The sequence below is a fragment of the Heloderma suspectum genome, chromosome 5 (assembly GCF_057233095.1).
Source record: "Heloderma suspectum isolate Gila_16-S chromosome 5, 16-S_ref, whole genome shotgun sequence".
NCBI lineage: Eukaryota > Metazoa > Chordata > Lepidosauria > Squamata > Helodermatidae > Heloderma > Heloderma suspectum.
Window position 1 is genome coordinate 12,764,903 of NC_139462.1, and position 12,773 is coordinate 12,777,675.

A 12,773-nucleotide genomic window follows, 5' to 3' on the forward strand; every position below is an offset into this window, starting at 1 on the left:
CAGGGGGAGGGACGGATCTCCTCCCCCCCTGCAGACTCCCGGGTGGAATAGTGAGTTGGATTCGTACACCCCTAGGCCCGACTCGATGCAGACTGATTTTTATGTTTTAACCACCCAGAGAGCTTTGGCTATGAGGTGGGATAGAAATAGAATAAATGAAATTAAATGATCAAGTTGGACTCCACAGTGGAAAGCGGACTGAAGTCCAGGGGGCCTCACCAAGGGAACCTCATTGAGCTTAACCCCCCCGCCATGGATTCCTCCAACATTCCTACTACTATGACACTATCATGATGTCATGCAGCTGCCACTTCCTTTTTCTTTTGGTTATCCTGCCTCCCTCAGCAAAACATGTGTAATGAAAAGGCCTGGTCCTACCATGAGGAAGAGTGAAGTGATCACCTCAGGCAGTAACTTTGTGGTGTCATGAAAAGGCTCACAAACTGTTAAGTCACTGATTTATTATTGTTGCATTTTTAATGTCAGGGAGGTGCTTGTGGAACTTTCTGCCTCAGGTTCTGAAATAATTTGGCTGCCCTTGAGCACTCAGCAGCAAAATGTCTTTAGCCAGGCCTGAATTTTGTGTGTGTGTGTGTGTGGGGGGGGGGATGCCATCTTGTTCTTTGCTTCTGACAGCAAAATATATTGTGCTGGCCTTGTTTGTCAGCTACTGTTCTGTGTAGGATTACCAGGCCTCAGGCTTTGGTCCTACCACTAAGTTTTCCATTCATTCTCAGGAGTGTACTATTGCAGTCATGTCCTGCTTGTAGATTCCAGGTCGACAGCTGGTTGGCCACCGTATGAACAGATTGCTGAACTAGATGGACCCTTGGTCTGATCCAGCAGGGTTCTTCTTATATTCTTATGTTCTTAGGACAGCAAGTTTAAATATCAGAGCTGTCAGCTAGTCTCAGATTACTACCTTTGAATCTTGAGCTTAGATGTTTTGCAGCAGTATTATTTTATTTCATTCCGTGTTCTGAAAGAGAGGGAGGGAGGGGAAAAAAGCAACTGGTTTTTGTAAGGCTGCTGTAGATCAATTATCACCAGAAGCGGAAAAGCAGAAACTTGTTGCATGTGGAACTGCACTAGCATTATAAAAAAGGGTATGATTCAGCAATCGTGTGCACAATAGCATTCTGTCAGTTCTTTAAATGGGGAACAAGGATGAGCAAATTTAGTCAGGAACCCTGTACAAGGATAAAGTTGTTGGTGCATGGGATGGGGAAAACAGATAGTATGCAACCAGTGCAAAAGCCAGCCTGCCAGAGAGCCATGTGCAATTCAGCCAATTCAGCCACACCCAGAGAGCATTATTTTCTTCTTCTTTTGCATGGGAAATCATGTGCACCTATGTGCTTCTATTTAAAAAGAAAGAAAGGAAAACATGTAAAACATTAAAAAGGTCCCTGTGCCTTTAAATGCACACTAACACCAGGATCTTAAATAACAAGTGATATCGGTATCTTCTTTTTCAGGTAAATAACTGAAATGTGATGTTAATTTTTCAGGCCGCAGAAATACTTGCGGTCACAAAAGGAATGGTTTTGGCATGCCCCCACTGGAGGAATCCTCCTCAGAGGAAGAACTAGAGCTCCCAGAAACTGAGCTAGGGATGGCGGAGAATTTCTGAGAATTTCTCCACGAATCTCAGTGAGGCCGAATTTCAACGCATGCGGCCCCCCAAAATTGGCAGTGAAATTCTCCGCCCCCCGCCCCCCCACCCGGGATGGGGCTTACCTCCTGTGAATGTCCCTCTCGGCGGCGGGTCCCGGCAGTGTTTCGGAGGCGTTTCAGCGGGGGCGGGGGCAGCGGCCGGTCTTCCGACCGGCTGCTGCTGCCGCCATTACAAAATAAAGTAAAAAAAAAAAACAAAACGTGATAGGCTATGTAATGATTAACGTAGCCTATCACGGCTAGATTTTTAAAAAAACACCGTGATAGGCTACGTAAATGTTTACGTAGCCTATCACGGCTGATTTAAAAACAAAAACAGAACGCGCATACGCAAATGGCGGTGCCCATGGGCGCCGCCATTTGTGTTCCTTATTTTGGCACATCTTATTCTACGTAAACATTTACGTAGATTTACGGCGAAAATAAGGGGAATGCAAATAGCGTAGCATCTACGCTATTAGCGTTCACCTTATTTTCGCTGTCTTAGTCTATGTAAATGTTTACGTGGACTAAGACGTGCCAAAATAAGGAACGCAAATGGCAGTGCCCATGGACGCTGCCATTTGCGTATGCGCGTTTTTTAAAAAAAATCAGCCGTGATAGGCTACATAAACATTTACCTAACCTATCACGGCTGACTGCAGGGACGCAAACGGCGGCTATGGCCGCCGCCATTTGCATCCCTGCTAGCCAGCGGCTGGATGTCCGGCTGCTGGCGGAGCCGGCTGGTGGCTCCGCAGAATCCCTGCGGAATGGAGCCGGCCAGCCAGGATTCCAGGAGGGAGGAATGGAGCGCCTCCCCCCCAGCATCAGCATAATCCATGGAAAGGTAAGTACCTTTCATACATCGCTAGTAGTGGACGCTCAGGAGACATGACTGGAGGTCCATCCATATCAGGGGGAGTGGCCTCACCCCTTGCCCCCCAGGAGTATTGTTACCTCAAGGGACAGGCCAGTAGGGGTCCCGTGAGAAGGAGTACTAGCATATAAGGAAAGACTCCTCAGGAGAAAACAACTCCTCATGAATAGGGCTCTGAGCAGAGAGCTCCTATGTACTGTAGCTGAGCCCTGGGTGGGACAGTAGGCTTCACTATTAAAAGCCTTCGGTGTCTGCTAGGGATGTCAGAAGAATCTGGTTGGGTGGTAGGGGTTGGGAAGTTTTCACTGGCTTGGCTCGTGGGATTCCAGCTCACAGATCCCCAGATTTGCCTGACTCAATGTGCACATAGTCAGGCAACCTCAGGGTTTTCTTCCTTTTTTATATGCACAAATTGAGATTTGCATAAAAGCGCCAAACATAAATATTTACAGAAATAGCCATTTGCGCAAAATGATGTCCATAAATACTGCAATTTGAGCAAATTGTGGGTGTAAATGGTCATTTACAGCTGCAATTTTGCTCAAAATGCAATTTCTGCAAATATTTATACCCACAATTTTGCGCAAATTACAGCTTGCAGCTTAAAAAAATAAGGCAGGGAAGTTCCTGAGTTTCAGGAACTGACCTGCCACTCAACTCACAAATGCTCACTGAGTCAGGGGTACCACAGGGATCCATCAAACCAAAAGTGAACAGGATTTCCCTGTGATGGCCATCCCTAGTGTCTACCTAGCTAGTGCTCAAAACAACACTGTTCTTCTAGCTCCTGTGCCTTCTACCTTGCCTTCGGGACCTTGCCCTGTGATTGATGCTATGCGCTACTGACCCTTGGACTCCTTGACTCTGCTTCTGGACCATGTGACGTATCTGACTGCCTAACTGGGTTTTGACTTCTGCCTGCTGTCTCAACCACTTTTGCCTTAGTCTGACCCCACTTATCTGTCAGCTTACCTGTGCTTTGACCTTTGCCTGCTATCCTTACCACTCCTGCCTAACCCGAACTCCCTTGGACTGAAATCTGTGTGCCTGAACATCTGCTGGCTTCCTTCTCTTGCTTCTTGGACTTAGAGTCTGCCACAGTCAATTTTGCACATCTCCACGTGTGAGATCTCAAAGCCAACCTGTAGGTAATGAGGCTCGACATTTTAATGATATGTTTAAATAAATATGAAGTGCAAGGATCTCACACAGAGTAAATTGCCTTTTTAATTGAAAAGGTCACTGACCAGTGACAGATTCTGTTCTGATAATGTGAAGCATTTCAGTTTTTAGTCTTAGAACTCTTAAGGCCATGGAAGTTAGAATATTGTTTTACCCATCTTCCTAATTGCTTAAATGTTTAAATTTTACTACATGCCCTACACAGCTGAGTTAGCATATTCAAACATGGGGGGGGGGGAGAGGTGTTAGGCTTAATAGCTTAGTGAGATTTTGGGAGGAGGGGTTGCCATACTGCAAAATGTCATTTGAGCTGTTTCCAACGTGACAAATCTGCTGCTGTTAAAACCTCTGTGATTCCGTTCCTTTAGCAAGCTACAACATATTGATCCCACCTCCATTGATTCTGGCACCATGCTGAAACTGGAACAGCTGTGTCCAAATGAAAGAACAACAAGGAAGTGTATAAATAGGAGAGAAAGAAACTGATTTTAAAAGAAGGGGGTGGTTGAATGGTGCCCGTATGCAGGGATGCCAGCATCATTTTCTGGCCAGCACAAGATTTCTATTGAGCCTCCACCCCTGGTCTTTGATTACATGAGCCCAACTCCAGAACCCTCTGTTAGTGACTGATTCCTCAGTTTCTGACCCTTAGCCAAGGCCATCTGGAACACAAGAAGCTGTACACCAGGGGTGTTGAAAACTCTTTCAGCTTGAGAGCCAAAAACAATTTTGGAGAAGATCTCAGGGGCCACGTTTGGCTAGGTTGGGGGAAGGCAAAAGGGAACAGGCTAGAAAACAAAAGGGATAGGGCCTAAAATATTAATATGGTTTAGCTTAAACTTCTCACTGCATGCAACTAGGGCTTAGGAGAGGCATTTCAACCTGGGAAAAAGCACACACAAAAGTCAGGAAACCATCAGAGAGGGGGTGGGGCCAGGAGAAGGGGGTGTGGTCATCTGGGGAACCCTGGAGGGACAGATTGAGACCCAAGGCAGGCCAGATTTGGCCCACAAGGCTGAGGTTCAACACCCCTGCTGTACATTGAAGGGAAGTAGCTTCCTGGGGTTCCCACAGACAGGAGTCTTTTCTAACCCTACCTGCAGATGCTGGGGATTGAATCTAGGGCCTTTGGCATCCAAAGTGTGTGCTTTACCACTGAGCTATACCTCTGCTCAGAAGCTCTTACCCACCCCCTACAACTGCCCAATCTGAAATCAAAGGTAAAAAGCCCCCAAAACCTCTGATGAGAAGGACAATACAACAGATGGCAGATGCCCGCTACGCTATTTGCGTTCCCCTTTATTTTCGCCGTCATAGTCTAAGTAAATATTTACGTAGACTAAGACACCAAAAATAAGGAATGCAAAATTTGTGTATGTGGGTTTGTTTGTTTTTAACCCATTTACGTAAAGATTTACGTAGCCTATCACGTCGTGTTTGTTTTTTTAAAAAAACCCAGCCATGATAGGCTACGTAAATCTTTACGTAGCATATCACGTCTTTTTTTTTTTTTTTAACAAGACTGGAAATGGCAGGCGGGGGCAGCCGGTTGGAAGACCAGCCGCCACAGCTGCCGCCGCTGAAGCCACCGCCGGAGCCGTCGCCACCCGGAAGATCCACCCCAGGTAAGTCTCGTCCTGGGGGGGATCCGCGGGGGGGGCGGGGGGCAGGCCGTTCTGCCATGGAGTTCGGAGGCCAAATACACTGGCAATCAGCCTCACCAAGATCTGTGGCGGAATTCTCTGCCATCCCTAGGGGAGATAGGATAGCACTCTTCAAGTACTTGAACGGTTGTCACAGAGAGGAAGGCCAGGATCTCTTCTCGATCATCCCTGGGTGCAGGACACAGAATAAGGGGCTCAAGTTACAGGAAGCCAGATTCAGGCTGAACATCAGGAAAAACAGCCTGACTGTCAGAGCAACACGACAATGGAACCAATTACCTAAGGAGATAGTAGGCTCTCCCACACTGGAGGCATTCAAGACGAAGCTGGACAGCCATCTGTCAGGGATGCTTTGACTTAGATTCCTGTATTGAGCAGGGGGTTGGACTCAATAGTCTTATAGGTCCCTTCCAATCCTACTAATCTATGATTCTATGAAACACCGTGCAATACAGAATAGGTAAATTCCCTGGATGTTGTTGTCAAAAAACATACTCATGATCTTCTATAAACCCATAGATAAAAACAGCTTTCTAAGGTATGACAGTTACCATCCAGTATGCCTCCAAAACAATTTACCCTACTGTCATTTTTTGAGAATAAAATGTAACTGCTCAAGAAGTCAAGTTTTTTCCCCCCAAAGAACCATGATCATTAATGCAACACCTTAAAGAAAGAGGATACCGTACCGAAGTGATACAATCAGCTATGACTACAGACATCTTATTAGGTTCCCACAAAAGAATGGAAAAACAACAAACTGAACAGTGAACAACATGTATTCTTCCTTTCAAGCCGCTCACACAAGAAATTGTATGTGTGCGCGCGTGCGCACACACACACACATACATACAGTCCAACTGGCATCTAATTCAGGATCTACCAGGTCTTACCCAGAGTAACTTTCAAGAGAACAAAAACTCTCAAGGACTGGTTAGTGCATATGGCACACACATGGAACATGAAAAAGACAGTGTAGCCAACACTGTTTCACACACCAAGGCTGAGCGGACATCATCAATGTGCCCATTGTGTATACTGTACATTCACCAAAAAGAAAACTTCTTTTATGAGCCCAAACACAGGAAATTTCATCCAGATTTCTGACCTGCAACTCCTCAGGAGTGATTTATGCAATTTCATGCCCCTGCCACAAGATCTACTTTAGCAAGACCTCAATACCTTTCAAACTCTGAGTAGGAGAGCATCTGTGTAGTCTAAGACATCAAAGGGTAGGAGCACCCATGGTCAAGCATTTCAGTGAAAAACAACATGAACCAAACAACATCATTTTTTGGACTACTGAAAAGGTGAATGGGGATGAAAGATTCATAAATACAAGAGAATTGTTCTGGATCATTTCCCTAAAAGGTATGCAGCCAATAGGACTCAATGAGGATTTGGACTTCTCAGGGTTTAAATAAAGGCAGAAAAAGAATTAGAATCGGCCAAATTAATGCATAACATGATATAACAACAACAACAACAACAACTGAAATTAGAAGATTGTAAGAACATGTAATATCAACCATAAATATCATGTGTGAAATGTTATCTGTAAGGCCTAATAGGAATAGCACATGATAGAAGATACAGTGGGGTGGAGTTCAGCTTTAAATCACCTAGAATATATAAGGCACACCTCAGGCTCCACTCCTGATGTGAGAGCAATAGACTTCAACTATAGCATTTGCAGGTATCCAGAATTAAGAGCATTAGGGCACAATCCTATGGCCCACGCTCCATGGTCAGTTCCCAGAGAACCAACCCCTGCCTCCCATGCCATCTCATAGGAGCAGCATGGAGCAGCGAAAACTGGGTGTTCCCAGGGGCGGGCTCGAGTGGGGAAGTCGGAAGTCCAGTATGACACATCCTATGTGTCATGTGGCTGCCACTTCCCATGCTCTGAGGTCCCGTGGCTAGACAGCTGAAATTGGCTGTCTAGCTAGCTGTAAAAGTAGGGCTGAGGGAGCGGGGAGGAGATCTGCTCCTCACCACTTCTCCTCTTCTGCACTGGATAGGTGGACATCCCTAGGGTCAGAAGCAACCATCAATCTTCTTGATAGGATTGCTCCGTCTGTGTATTTCAGAGCAAAAGATCAAACAGCTTGTGTAAGGTCAATGTTTGTTAGAAACATAATAGCTGATATAATGACCATTCATTCATGTGTTGGTTAAAAAGCTATGCAGCCATCAGAAAAGTACCACTTACTTTATTGAAGGTAATGTGTGGCAGTATTTTATACTATGTGTAAATGGGAACTTTTTTTTTTCTTGAGTGGTTTTGGGTGGCAGAATTTTAACATTTGTATAGAAAAAGGTTTTATGAAATGTCATAATATAGGAATGGGGAGTTATCTGCAAGACAGCATTTTTAATGTTAATGTTTGGTTTGATTTATAGCTCCTGAGAAGGAAGCATTCTGAAATGCATCAAGCACAATGCATTTTGTTGACTCGAGCACCAGAGCTTATCTCCCCCTTTCTCACCATCATTCACGGTGCTCTTTCCCTCTTCTCTTCTGCTGTTACTCCAGAGGCCCCCAAACAACTTCCAGAGACAGGCAGCAGCGTACTTTTAAAAAAGGTCTGTCTGAGAAACAAAGATGGAGGCAGGCACATGTGGCCAGAGTTGGCAGGCAGTTCACTGAGCAACATGCCTGCAGGCATGGTTGCTCTTAAGAAGAAGATGACAACAGAGCTCCTTTTCCATGATGCCTGGTAAGTGGTATTGGGATGAGAGAAGAGCAGAGTGGCAAAGAGCTTTTCTATATGAGCTCTTAATCTGCTGTGTCTACTTTCAGCTTCATCACGGAACTGGAATCTGAGCTCTACAGAAAGAGCTTTTCCTTTCCTGCTTTTCTGCTACATAACCTCTAGGTGGTGCTATGCTATGGCAGAATAATGCAGTTACACAAGTAAAAAAATGTTTTCTTTTGCTTTCACAAATAATACTCCATTTCCACCACTCTAAAAACCCCTAGGGAAAGTGCGAAGAAGAAGAAGAAGAAGAAGAAGAAGAAGAAGAAGAAGAAGAAGAAGAGGGGGAGGGGAGGGGAAATTGGAGGGTTTCCAGTTGCCTAAAGAACTTGCAAACAACTGTGAGTAAGAAATGATGAGTGCACAATGAATGCCTTGTATAGAAAAACTGTAAGGAATCACAGTTCCAGTCTTCCTCCCCAACTTAGCAGGCAGCATCAGGAAGAGGTTCCTTCTTTAAAAATTAATTGCACAGTGGAAGAAAGAAAAAAAAAACCCAAAACAATTGCACAGTGGCAGAATGCCCACCATTGTACAACTGTTTGTGCTGTTCCTGTTTAAGGTAGAAAAAAGCCCTTGCCATCCCAGCAACACCACCTGGTATGCTGTGGGACAGGAAAGGGCTCCTGACCCAGGCAGTACCAGTGATAAAGCCACAATGTGAGACTGCAAGCCAGAGCATCAACCTTAGGTTTAAAAAAGTAGTGTTGTGCCAAATTTTCGAGGCTTCTTTTCTTTTCTTTTCTTTTCTTGCAAAGTGAGTGTGTGTTGGCCAGGTGAAATTAAGACTCCATCAAAAGAAGCTGGAGAGGGAGAAAAATTCAATGAAAATTCTCACTGGGGAGGAGGGATAGGGGTTTTGTTCACCTTGTAAGTGTAAGAGGTGCCCAGGGCCTCTTATTTCTGTTTTTTAACTCTCATGATGCCCCACACACTGTTGCAGCATGGTGGGGCTCTTCACACAGAGGTTCTCAGCCCAGCAACATTGCCTGCAATGCCCAGGAGACCATGTGATACTGCATGGTCCCCTGGTCTCCTAAGCACTCACCTCCACCTCCCTGTGGAATCCGTCCAGGTCAGATCCATCGCTGCATCGATCCTGCAGAGCTGGCTGCCTGCTCTGCATCCTTGGTGAATGTCAATATGGCTGGCAGCCATTGCCATGCCATATCGCTGTAAGTCAGGCTCCGGATGCCAATGGCATAGTGGGCGCCCTTTGCAGCAATTTATGGCTGCATTTAGGTTAATCTACCAGCTTTACGGCCGCAAATGTTGTCCACGTTTTTTGACATGATAGGCTACGCAAATAGTGGATGCCATTTGCGGCTGTAAAGCTGGTAGATTAACCTAAATGAAGCCGTAAATGGCTGCATTTATGGCTTCATTTAGGCTAATCTGCCTGTTTTATGGCAGGTAGATTATGCCATTTGCATCTGGAGACTTACTTATTGCAATACGGCATGGCAATGGCTGCCGGCTGTATCAACATTCGCCAGTGAAGTGGAGCTGGCGGCCGGCTTTACAGGATCGAGGTGGAGTGGAACTGGCCTGGATGGATTCGGGGGGGGGGAGGAATGAATCGCGCCCTCCCCCGAGGACACCATTGTGGAATGGACGGTGAGTGATCCGCCCACCCCTACTTCCGGCTAGGGATGGACGAAAGGGACTTACCTGGTCCCGCAGCTTGCTTTGCGGTGGGGGGGAGGGGCTTCGGTTCTCCCCCCAAAGTTCAGGCGAGGGGGGGGAGGCGCCCCGCCTCGCCTGGCCGAAATTCAGGCCGGGGGGGAGGCACCCCATCCCTCGCCGCCAAAATTCAGGCCGGGGAGGAGCGCCCCGTCTACCCGGCCGCGAAAAAAAAAGTAAAGTAAACAAAAAACAAAAAACACCTGTGATAGGCTACGTAACGATTTACGTAGCTTATCACGGCCAGATTTCCAAAGTCATCCGTGATAGGCTATGTAAATCGTCACGTAGCCTATCACGGGTGACTTTGAAAAAAAAAAAAGTGCATACGCAAATGGGGGCGCCCATGGGGTGCCGCCATTTGCATTCCTTAGTTTGGCACGTCTAGTCTATGTAAAGATTTACGTAGACTACGGCGAAAATAAGGGAACGCTATTTGCAGTTGGGTTGCAGTTAAACCTCAAAAAACCCTGAGATTATGGCAACCAACTTGATTGAGAACTAGCAAAGAGAGGGAGAAAATGTGGAGGCAGTGACAGACTTTGTCTTTCTAGGTGCAAAGATTACTGCAGGCAGGAAATCAGAAGACGTTTACTTCTTGGGAGGGGAGCAGTGACAAATCTTGATAAAATAGTGAAGAGCAGAGACATCACACTGACAACAAAGGTCCGCATAGTTCAAGCAATGGTATTCCCCATAGTAACTTATGGCTGTGAGAGCTGGACCATAAGGAAGGCTGAGCGAAGGAAGATCGATGCTTTTGAACTGTGGTGATGGAGGAAAATTCTGAGAGTGCCTTGGACTGCAAGAAGATCAAACCAGTCCATACTCCAGGAAATAAAGCCAGACTACTCACTTGAGGGAATGATCTTAAAGGCAAAACTGAAGTACTTTGGCTACATAATGAGAAGACAGGATACCCTGGAGAAGATGCTGATGCTAGGGAAAGTGGAAGGCAAAAGGAAGAGGGGCCGACCAAGGGCAAGATGGATGGATGATATTCTGGAGGTGACGGACTTGACCTTGGGGGAGCTGGGGGTGGTGACGGCCTACAGGAAGCTCTGGCATGGGCTGGTCCATGAAGTCACCAAGAGTCGGAAGCAACTGAATGAATGAACACCACCAACAACTATATATTAAAATTATTAAGTGCACTTTAAAAACAAACAAACACATTTTCCCATTTACTCAGATTCTGAGGCAAGAAAAATCTAATTCTGTTCCCTAAGAAATGACCTAAATGAAACAGTGGTTCATAATTCACCTAATTTTGCCTAATATTCTGCAACTTATGTACCTGCTCATATCATGTTTTTTGGTTTGCTTGTTTGTTTGTTTGTTTGATGTTTGTCCCAAGAAGCTATACAGGGTCCTGACTGAAACCTCTTCCTTCCTCAACCACTGGAAATTTCATTTCACAATCTTTCTAGTTTCTAAAGCCATCCCCTGGGATTGCTCACACCTTTTAAAGAATGTCTTCACATCCATAAGAACAAGAAAGCACATTTAAAGCCATATGGTTCAGACAGAAGGTATGCTTTCCGTGAAGCTCAGTGAGACCCACATTCTGACGTCAGTGCTGCTGCAGTTTCTTTGTCCTCTGACCTGTGACATACTCCAGAAGCCGGAATAAGCACAAGTGAAGGCTAATCCAATAAGTGCTACATTGATTTGGGGTCACTATGTACAGCATTATAACTAGATTTAGGCTGCAAACCTAACCTTTCCAGGAGGCCAAATGAAGGGCCTTTGGAAGGAGTGCAAGTGTCACTATGATAGCAGAGAGGGAGATCCATCACTTGAATGAAACACTGCTGGAGGTCCCCCAGTATGCTGGTAGAAAGCTCTACTCATGTACATGTTCTATAGGTGAATGGGTGGGGGGGGCATGTCAGTTGCAGACAAGGAATTTACTGGCTCCAAAGCCCGCATTTTTCCTGGCATGTGTGACTAACATTTGCCCCAGAAGCTTTTGCATCTTGCAAGATTCCGGTACCCACTTGAATATAAAGCTACCTTGCAAATATTTATCCTAGGAAATACTGGTCTTCCACATTTCTGTGGGGGTGGACGAAAGTCCCTTACCTGTCGTCGAAGGACGTTCGCGGTGGGGGGAAGGCGCTTCGCTGCTCCCCCTGCTAAGTTCAGGCTGGGGGGGGAGGCTTCCCGCCTCGCCCCGGCCGAAATTCAGGCCGGGGGGGGGAGGCTTCCCGCCTCGCCCCGGCCGAAATTCAGGCCAGGGAGGAGGCTTCCAGCCTCACCCGGCCGCGAACGTGAAAGTTTTTTTTTAAAAAAAAAAAACGCCCCCTGATAGGCTACGTGACGATTAACATAGCCTATCACGGCTAGATCTGCAAAGTCACCCATGATAGGCTACGTGACGATTGACGTAGCCTATCACGGCTGACTTTGCAAATCTAGCCATGATAGGATACGTGAATCGTCACGTAGCCTATCAGGGGGCTTTTTTTCTTTCTTTCATTGGAATGGCGGCGGCGGCAGCCAGTCGAAAGACCGGCTGACGCTCCCGCCCCGCTTGAACATCCGCCGAACCGTCGGCCGGACCTGCCGCCGGGAGGGACATTCGCCAAAGGTAAGTCCCGTCCTGGGGGGGGTGCGGGGGGCGGGGGGGTTCAGAGGATTTCTCCCCGAAACTTGTTCAGGGGGCCGAACACGTTGGCGCTCGGCCCCCCGAAGTTTTGGGGAGAAATTCTCCGCCATCCCTACTTTTCTGTCATAAGTTGCTACACTCTCCTAAGCTACGATGTTCATGGAGAAGCAAATGGAATATTAAGATATATTCCTGTATTAAGTTTGAATTCCTGTATTAAGTAGGGAAGCCAGAGAAATCCGCTGTGGATTCAAATGAGGAATCCGCAGCGGATTGGGACCACTTACCTCTGCTCCAGGAGGGCTGGAGGCGGAATGGTACTTGGTTGCTTCTTGCCA

The 12,773-nt window shown here is 46.4% G+C and overlaps 1 long non-coding RNA gene across 1 annotated transcript; it reads right to left on the reverse strand.

Moving 5' to 3' along the window:
* Positions 1–441: 441 nt before the first annotated feature.
* Positions 442–12,087, reverse strand: LOC146343594 (uncharacterized). Its single transcript, XR_014791947.1, has 3 exons — positions 11,910–12,087; positions 5,440–5,550; positions 442–979 (listed from the first exon to the last, which is right to left on the reverse strand). It is a non-coding gene; the product is annotated as an uncharacterized LOC146343594 (long non-coding RNA).
* Between the last annotated feature and the right edge of the window lie 686 nt (positions 12,088–12,773).